The following is an 8,816-nucleotide window of genomic DNA, read 5'->3' as shown; positions in this document are numbered from 1 at the left end:
GCCACCTTTAGATGCAATAAGGCCAAAATTTTGCTATACTTCCCAGCAAAACAATATATATTCAGTGGAAAGGAAGAAGATGGCAGCACAGTGTTCACTAGCCTAGAACCCAAGTCAGTGTTTATTATTTAGTGACGAGGCACGCCAGTTTGGGGTTAGAGGTAAATTATTAGAATCGCTGTGGAGTGACTAACAAATTGAAACTCGTTACTATTGATTAGACCTTTAACTGCATACTCACCTCCACTGTAATAAACAGCAGAAAAATTGACCAATGTTAAAAATAATTAGAATATGCAATGTTAAATATCTTGATTTTTTACCAATCTTGTCCAAGGATGGGACATTTCAAAGAATGAAATGGGGTGGTTAAAACCAGAGCTGTCAACTTGGTGATACCCATTGCTGAGGGGATGTGTGGCGCGTGCCAGCGTCATACACAAAAGCTTCCAGAAGTGATGCCCCGCATTCGCAGATACCCTGTTAAAGCTGAAAATTTCTGTTTGCAGACATGCAAATGCTTTAAATACTGACTGCACATACGTGTCCTGAATTTAATGCAGAAATACAGAGGATGAAGCAAAATTTAATGGGAATGCTATCAACTTACGGGAGACTGGGAGAGGGAAGCAAAAATTGGGTAACTCACGAAAAAATAGGGGGTTGATGTGAGTGTATAGATAGGTCAGTGTGGGTCTGTATGTGAGTGTATAGATAGGTCAGTATGGGTCTGTATGTGAGTGGATAGATAGGTCAGTGTGGGTCTGTATGTGAGTGGATAGATAGGTCAGTGTGGGTCTGTATGTGAGTGGATAGATAGGTCAGTATGGGTCTGTATGTGAGTGTATAGATAGGTCAGTATGGGTCTGTATGTGAGTGGATAGATAGGTCAGTGTGGGTCTGTATGTGAGTGGATAGATAGGTCAGTATGGGTCTGTATGTGAGTGGATAGATAGGTCAGTATGGGTCTGTATGTGAGTGGATAGATAGGTCAGTGTGGGTCTGTATGTGAGTGGATAGATAGGTCAGTATGGGTCTGTATGTGAGTGTATAGATAGGTCAGTATGGGTCTGTATGTGAGTGGATAGATAGGTCAGTATGGGTCTGTATGTGAGTGGATAGATAGGTCAGTATGGGTCTGTATGTGAGTGGACAGATAGGTCAGTGTGGGTCTGTATGTGAGTGGATAGATAGGTCAGTATGGGTCTGTATGTGAGTGGATAGGTCAGTATGGGTCTGTATGTGAGTGGATAGATAGGTCAGTATGGGTCTGTATGTGAGTGGATAGATAGGTCAGTGTGGGTCTGTATGTGAGTGGATAGGTCAGTATGGGTCTGTATGTGAGTGGATAGGTCAGTATGGGTCTGTATGTGAGTGGATAGGTCAGTATGGGTCTGTATGTGAGTGTATAGATTGGTAAGTGTGGGTCTGTATGTGAGTGGATAGATAGGTCAGTATGGGTCTATATGTGAGTGGATAGATAGGTCAGTATGGGTCTGTATGTGAGTGTATAGATAGGTCAGTGTGGGTCTGTATGTGAGTGTATAGATAGGTCAGTATGGGTCTGTATGTGAGTGGATAGATAGGTCAGTGTGGGTCTGTATGTGAGTGGATAGATAGGTCAGTGTGGGTCTGTATGTGAGTGGATAGATAGGTCAGTGTGGGTCTGTATGTGAGTGGATAGATAGGTCAGTGTGGGTCTGTATGTGAGTGTATAGATAGGTCAGTATGGGTCTGTATGTGAGTGGATAGGTCAGTATGGGTCTGTATGTGAGTGTATAGATAGGTCAGTATGGGTCTGTATGTGAGTGGATAGATAGGTCAGTATGGGTCTGTATGTAAGTGGATAGATAGGTCAGTATGGGTCTGTATGTGAGTGTATAGATAGGTCAGTATGGGTCTGTATGTGAGTGGATAGATAGGTCAGTATGGGTCTGTATGTGAGTGGATAGATAGGTCAGTGTGGGTCTGTATGTGAGTGGATAGATAGGTCAGTGTGGGTCTGTATGTGAGTGGATAGATAGGTCAGTATGGGTCTGTATGTGAGTGGATAGATAGGTCAGTATGGGTCTGTATGTGAGTGGATAGATAGGTCAGTATGGGTCTGTATGTGAGTGGATAGATAGGTCAGTGTGGGTCTGTATGTGAGTGGATAGATAGGTCAGTGTGGGTCTGTATGTGAGTGGATAGATAGGTCAGTGTGGGTCTGTATGTGAGTGTATAGATAGGTCAGTGTGGGTCTGTATGTGAGTGGATAGATAGGTCAGTATGGGTCTGTATGTGAGTGGATAGATAGGTCAGTGTGGGTCTGTATGTGAGTGGATAGATAGGTCAGTGTGGGTCTGTATGTGAGTGGATAGATAGGTCAGTGTGGGTCTGTATGTGAGTGGATAGATAGGTCAGTGTGGGTCTGTATGTGAGTGTATAGATAGGTCAGTATGGGTCTGTATGTGAGTGGATAGATAGGTCAGTATGGGTCTGTATGTAAGTGGATAGATAGGTCAGTATGGGTCTGTATGTGAGTGTATAGATAGGTCAGTATGGGTCTGTATGTGAGTGGATAGATAGGTCAGTATGGGTCTGTATGTGAGTGGATAGATAGGTCAGTGTGGGTCTGTATGTGAGTGGATAGATAGGTCAGTATGGGTCTGTATGTGAGTGGATAGATAGGTCAGTGTGGGTCTGTATGTGAGTGGATAGATAGGTCAGTGTGGGTCTGTATGTGAGTGGATAGATAGGTCAGTATGGGTCTGTATGTGAGTGGATAGATAGGTCAGTATGGGTCTGTATGTGAGTGGATAGATAGGTCAGTATGGGTCTGTATGTGAGTGGATAGATAGGTCAGTGTGGGTCTGTATGTGAGTGGATAGATAGGTCAGTATGGGTCTGTATGTGAGTGGATAGATAGGTCAGTGTGGGTCTGTATGTGAGTGTATAGATAGGTCAGTGTGGGTCTGTATGTGAGTGGATAGATAGTCAGTATGGGTCTGTATGTGAGTGGATAGATAGGTCAGTATGGTTTTATGTATGTGAGTGGATAGATTGGTAAGTATAGGTGTGTGTGCTGGGTTTACTTGGATGGGTTGAACTTGATGGACTCTGGTCTTTTTTCACCCTATGTAACAAAAGTGGTCAACCGCCCTTAGTTATAAGATTCCCAGAAAAAATCATCCAATCGTATTCTCCGCGAACAAAAAATGAACCCTCCTGTCCCTGCCCAAAAAGCTAATATTTTCCTTCTACAGCCGTAAGATTGATCAGAGCTCATGTATCATTCAGGAGAACCCAGAGGTTAGAAAGTAAATCATTTTTATTAGTAATATAATTTTGCCTGTCTTCTGCTGTAAAAAATACAAATCGATAAAACTTCCCACACAGGTTGCATAGCGAATGTACATAAAGAAGCTGCATTATATACAACTCCATATGGTTTCATTCTGAGCACACACGCATGTCTGTACAGCTGCCGTAGGATAACTTACCTTGTATAATATTTCCCAGAACCTTCTGGCTCCAGTTATAATTATATGTGTGTTCCAAATTCAGCTTTGATTCTCAGGCTGTTATTATAATTACATCTATTCCCTTATGCTCCCTGGCATTTCAGGGCAGAAGGGGACTGTTCTTATAGTAGAGATAATACGGGCGTATAATGTGACCACTAACTAGAAAAACTCAGTTTACAGCATTTAGACCACAAGGGCCTAAAGGTCTATTCCCTCAACCAGACTTTATTAATAAGTGATTTCTTTTCCCTCATCGCACTTGGTTTAATCTCATGGCCCCCATTTTCATCACAATGCAGCAAGTGATATACATAAAATAAAAATTGACCAAAAGAGATGGTTCATGCCCTAAATAACCAAGTAAATGACAAAAGACTTTAAGACTTTAACATCTAAAGCTCAGAAGAGAGAAGGGGAGTAGCCGCAGTCACATTGTTTGAAAGGGAAGCATTGTTCAGCAGTGGAAGAACCAGGACACATAATATGAAGCTGGAGGGGGTAAGAAATAATCCAGGCTCCGAGGAGCAGCCAGATATTGGCATATGTTTGAATACTACAGTAGCTTGAAACATTATTAAATCTAAATAAAATACCCTTCTTCTATCTCACAGCCTACCCCTTTGGCACAGACAACCCCCCCACACACCAAGGTCAAGGGCAAAGGTGGCAACTCTACTTCAACCAGAAGATGCCACTGTACAGACTGTCCAGCTTCTGCACATTTTAAGCTGTTCCTGTAATAAATGCAGAAATATGTTTAAAAACATGGACAGTGAATGTGCTGTATAGGAGATGGCAATTATATCTTATAGCACTTTTATATCTTATAGCACTCATCTGGGCTCATTTAGAAGCAATTACAATTTTGGACGTAAGTCTCCATACCCATGGTGTCCGATGCATCCAGATGCCCGCCTTTAGGTAACAGAAGCTTCAGGATTCCCCAGAGTCAATAGACGTACTTGCTCACAATTCAGGCCAGGATGTGGGTTGGCAATGGGCATTGAACTATGTAGTAGAGCAAAGAATTACTTTGGATGCCAAGTACCTTTAATGAACTACATCAATTTGTGTAATGACTGGGTTCATATTTGTTCAATGGCAACTAAGCCTTAAAGCAGTGATCCCCAACCAGTGGCTCAGGGGTAACATGTTGCTCCCCAACCCCTTGGATGTTGCTCTCAGTGCCCCCAAACCAGGTAGTTATTTTTTAATTCCTGACTTGGGGGCAAGTTTTGGTTGAATAAAAACAAGATTTCCTACCAAATAAAGCCCCTGTAAGCTGTGCATAGAGGCTGCCTAATAGCCAATCTTAGCCCTTATTTGGCTCCTCCATGAACTTTAATGGTGCTTGTGTTACTCTCCAAGCCTTTTTACATTTGACTTTGGCTCACGAGTAAGAAAGGTTGGGACCCCTGCCTTAGTCTATATTATAAAGCTTCCTTGCTTACATGTATGACATGCATTGGTTTAGTGTCTGCTGTCTACTTTAGGGAACACCTAAGGTGTCTCTCTTAAATGAATGAGATCTTAGGGTGTCCTTTACTCTACAAATTAGTTGACACTGTTCATGTTTATCTTTTATTTCTAAAGAGTTTGAACTTTTGCTACAAATACTTGCCTGGAAGGAGACTATCCTGGGTAACTATTGGGTCTCGAAGTTCCCAACCCGCCCAGCCTGCACTCATTGCACAATTTAGGACTTTGGCTGGCCATTTGGAGTGAACACTGTGCCATCCTAGTGGATAGCATTTGTTTCCATGACTACAAGGAATGCAACCTCACGATTCCCATACAATTGACTCATGCCATCAATATCTGTTGCAATGTGACTGCAGGATCCATGTGCCAAGTGACAGGACACGAGAGCTCTTCTTTTGATCAGAACAAATGAGCTAAGCTGCTTTCAGTTATCCTTTAGCTAAGGGGAAAAGAGTTATTTACCTGACTTCCAGTGTAGCCACTGAAACACTGAGCACATCACTTTTCAGTTTATGTACAGCAATGAGAGCTTCATTATAAAAGTGTATCAGACACCGTGTAAGAGAATAAAGCAAAGTAATAATTGACTTCTCCTGGTGCAGATGATCATTGCCTTGGCTCCCAGACTCGGCTTTGTTGCAGCCTTCAGTCTGATCTTTTCCTGCACAAAATCCTCTTGAATGCATTTTAAATATTAATATTTGTCTGGATGTCTTTGAGGAGGGAGCGGGGTCGGTGCTGAGCTGAAAATAAACATGAGAGGGAGAATTCAATTTGAGATGCATTAGTCATGCACTGCGCGTTCTGCGTCTGTTTAATGCTATGATATGAGATAACGCTGCAGGAAGGGGAACTACAACCTCGGGACCATAAGCCACGCATTCCACCAGAGCAGAACATTGCCTGCATACTTAGGAGATACTAAGAATTTATCACAGAACGATAGGATCTTTAAGAAAGTCTAGAATCACAGACATAATGGTTTCCAAGTTGAAGATTAATGTAATATCTTAAAGCTTCAAAGCCACAGAAGGGTCAGGAGGATAATCCTCTTGAAGATTTTAAAAGAAAATATAACAGGGTGAGTCTAATCCGAGTGCAATTACACTTCCATTTCCCTTTAGTCTAATTGGTAAAAGTATTTCTTTTCCAAATGCCCAAATAGTAACAGTGATCTAAAGTCCAGAGAAAATGCAACAAGAACGACTATGATGGATGCGTGTCCTTGAATACAAAGATTTTAATGTAGTCGCCAGTTGGGACTGCTCATTTTTGAACTGCAGTTATTATTAATTATAATTCCGTGATTGTCTATTGGTTGCTTCTAACCACGCCCACTCATGTGAGCAGAAGAAAACAGTCTTTCTATATCTCTCTATAATCAATGGTTTTGTCCCACACTCCAGAACCCTACAGACAGGTATATTGGCTCCTGATAAAACTGTGTATGGTGTGTGAGAATGTTATAGGGGCCTTAGATTGTAAGCTCCCCTGGGGCAGGGAATGGGTAAATTATGCACAATCTCTTTACACTGTAAATTGACAGCCCTAACTAAACTTTAACACATTTATAACACAATAGAATATCCCCAGTTTAACAATTTCCTGGAAATTATGTTTTTTTTTACAGTCCTACAAAAAAAGTGTATATTATTTCACTGTATTTTACCTTCTCTTTTGAGATAGTCCCCTGCCTGATGTAAAATCAAGGTTCTACTTTAAAACATTATTGATTGTTACACATGGAGTTTATCCATCGTTTCCAAGGAAAGGTAAGATAGATACAATAAAAACAGTAGTACTTGATTGGCTTGTGGAGATTCCCAAAATGATGTGCATGGAAGGGCAACTACTCTCCTTATATATCCCCAACATCTACATGGCAGTGCCCTAAATAATAAGCATCTCTAGAAACATAGATATAAGGGGTTATTTACAAACAGCCCAGGCATAACATACTAGAGTCATAAGGTAGAGGAAAATAATGCCCCACAATGCCTTGTGTAGCCCCATGTCCTCTGCTGTTCCCATAATTGCTCATCTCCCATCTCTTATGAATACAGCACTGAGACTCATGGCAAGTCAGGAGCAAAGGAAGGCTTATTGGCACTTAGCGGTAAAGACTATTTTTCTACTCAGTCTGCTATGAGTCAGTGCTAAATCACCTACTAAATATAGAATTGGATGGAAATTTTAGTTATAAGAATTAAGGCATTAAAGAAAAACATTTCCTTTCTGTTATTTCTTCTAAAGACCAAGATTCAAAATCAGGAACCCTGGAAAAGGCATTAAGGCTTGGACCTCGTCTTCAAAGCAACACTAGGGATGTCCAAACCAGTGTTACTTTAGGTGTTTTGGACTTTTTCTGCTGCTATAAGGTTAGTAGCCTCCTCTATCTCGTCTTAAGTGATGTTGATCATCAGGGAAGTACTAGCGTGATAGGACAATAGTTGGGCTCATTTATTGTAGGCAGGACAGGGAGCAAAGTGCTAAAAGAAGACACTAGCCAGCACGTTTTTCACTCTTTGCACCCTGCTTAGCCATTAGTGTCTGTGGGGACAGGTTCTTTCACTCCAGAATGGCGTCCCATGTTTCCAGGTTTCAGTTAAATCTGTTCTCTTCTGCGCGATGTCTGGCAAAAAGATCAGTGGGGCTGGCACTGAGAAGGGTTCAGCTAATAACGTTACATTATTAAGCCTAGTCAATTGATGACAATATCCATTAAATTAGTCTTTATCTACATTTTATATCTGCATGGTAATTCTTAAATAATATAAAACATAGTAGTTGATAAAATACTACCATATTTGTTACTCTCTTCCCTTGTGGGTCAGGGGGTTTATAGGCACCCCAGGGGGAGTCTTTAGACACGGTGTGACCCAACATATACTGTAGTGCAATTTTATTTATATTCCTCTCTGCCAGCAGATTTTCGGCACCGAGGCAGTAAGAGCTGTGAGAGTTTATGCTTTAATTATGTCTTTCACGCTCTCCCTTTGGTGCTTTTTATTATGGGTCTTGCAGAGGCCGAGTCGGCTGGCTGAGAGGGTGATCAGTAGTCATCTCTATGGCGGTGTTGTGTCTGCATGCAGTTTGTTTCTCCCCCCCCACCACAAGATATCCATCACACTTAAATGAATCTGTGGCTCAAAGTGCTTGTCTGTCTGGCTCTGTACTTGAAGCGCCACTTGTGAAAACCAATTGAGGAAGGATACTTATAGTATATATATAAATGTTACAGGTAAGTACCTTTCAGCTCACATTGGGAAAGAAATTAAACTGTGCTTCAACATAATTGGTTCATTTTATGGACATTTATTTTACTAGGCATTAAACACAATTACAAAAAAATTCAATGTAGAAGGCCTGAAAAGACACCCACAATAAGGGGGTAGCAGTGAGCTAATTTGCCCTCATCCATTACAGTAAATCATAACAGCCAGACAATTGCTATCAGTGTTCTTTCTGCAATAGAGCAACCAAAGCTACTGTAACTGCACCTTGGTTGCTATGCTGTAGGTTATTAAACAATTGCAAATAACCCTCTATATATTATTATAAACCTATAATAAACTCAGCCCCCACATGTTTAGTTTTATTCTATGATTGCATGGAAAGCTTATTAGAAAGTTGGTGGGTTGCAATGTACAAAGGATAGATTGTAAGCTCTTTTGGGCAGGGCCTTCTTCACCTCTTGTATCGGTTATTGATTGCTTTATATGTTACTCTGTATGTCCAATGTATGAAACCCACTTATTGTACAGCGCTGCGGAATATGTTGGCGCTTTATAAATAAATGTTAATAATAATAATAGATAAATTATGCAG

Source organism: Xenopus tropicalis, chromosome 7 (assembly GCF_000004195.4).
Source record: "Xenopus tropicalis strain Nigerian chromosome 7, UCB_Xtro_10.0, whole genome shotgun sequence".
Classification (NCBI taxonomy): domain Eukaryota; kingdom Metazoa; phylum Chordata; class Amphibia; order Anura; family Pipidae; genus Xenopus; species Xenopus tropicalis.
Note: the sequence above shows the minus strand (reverse complement) of the source record.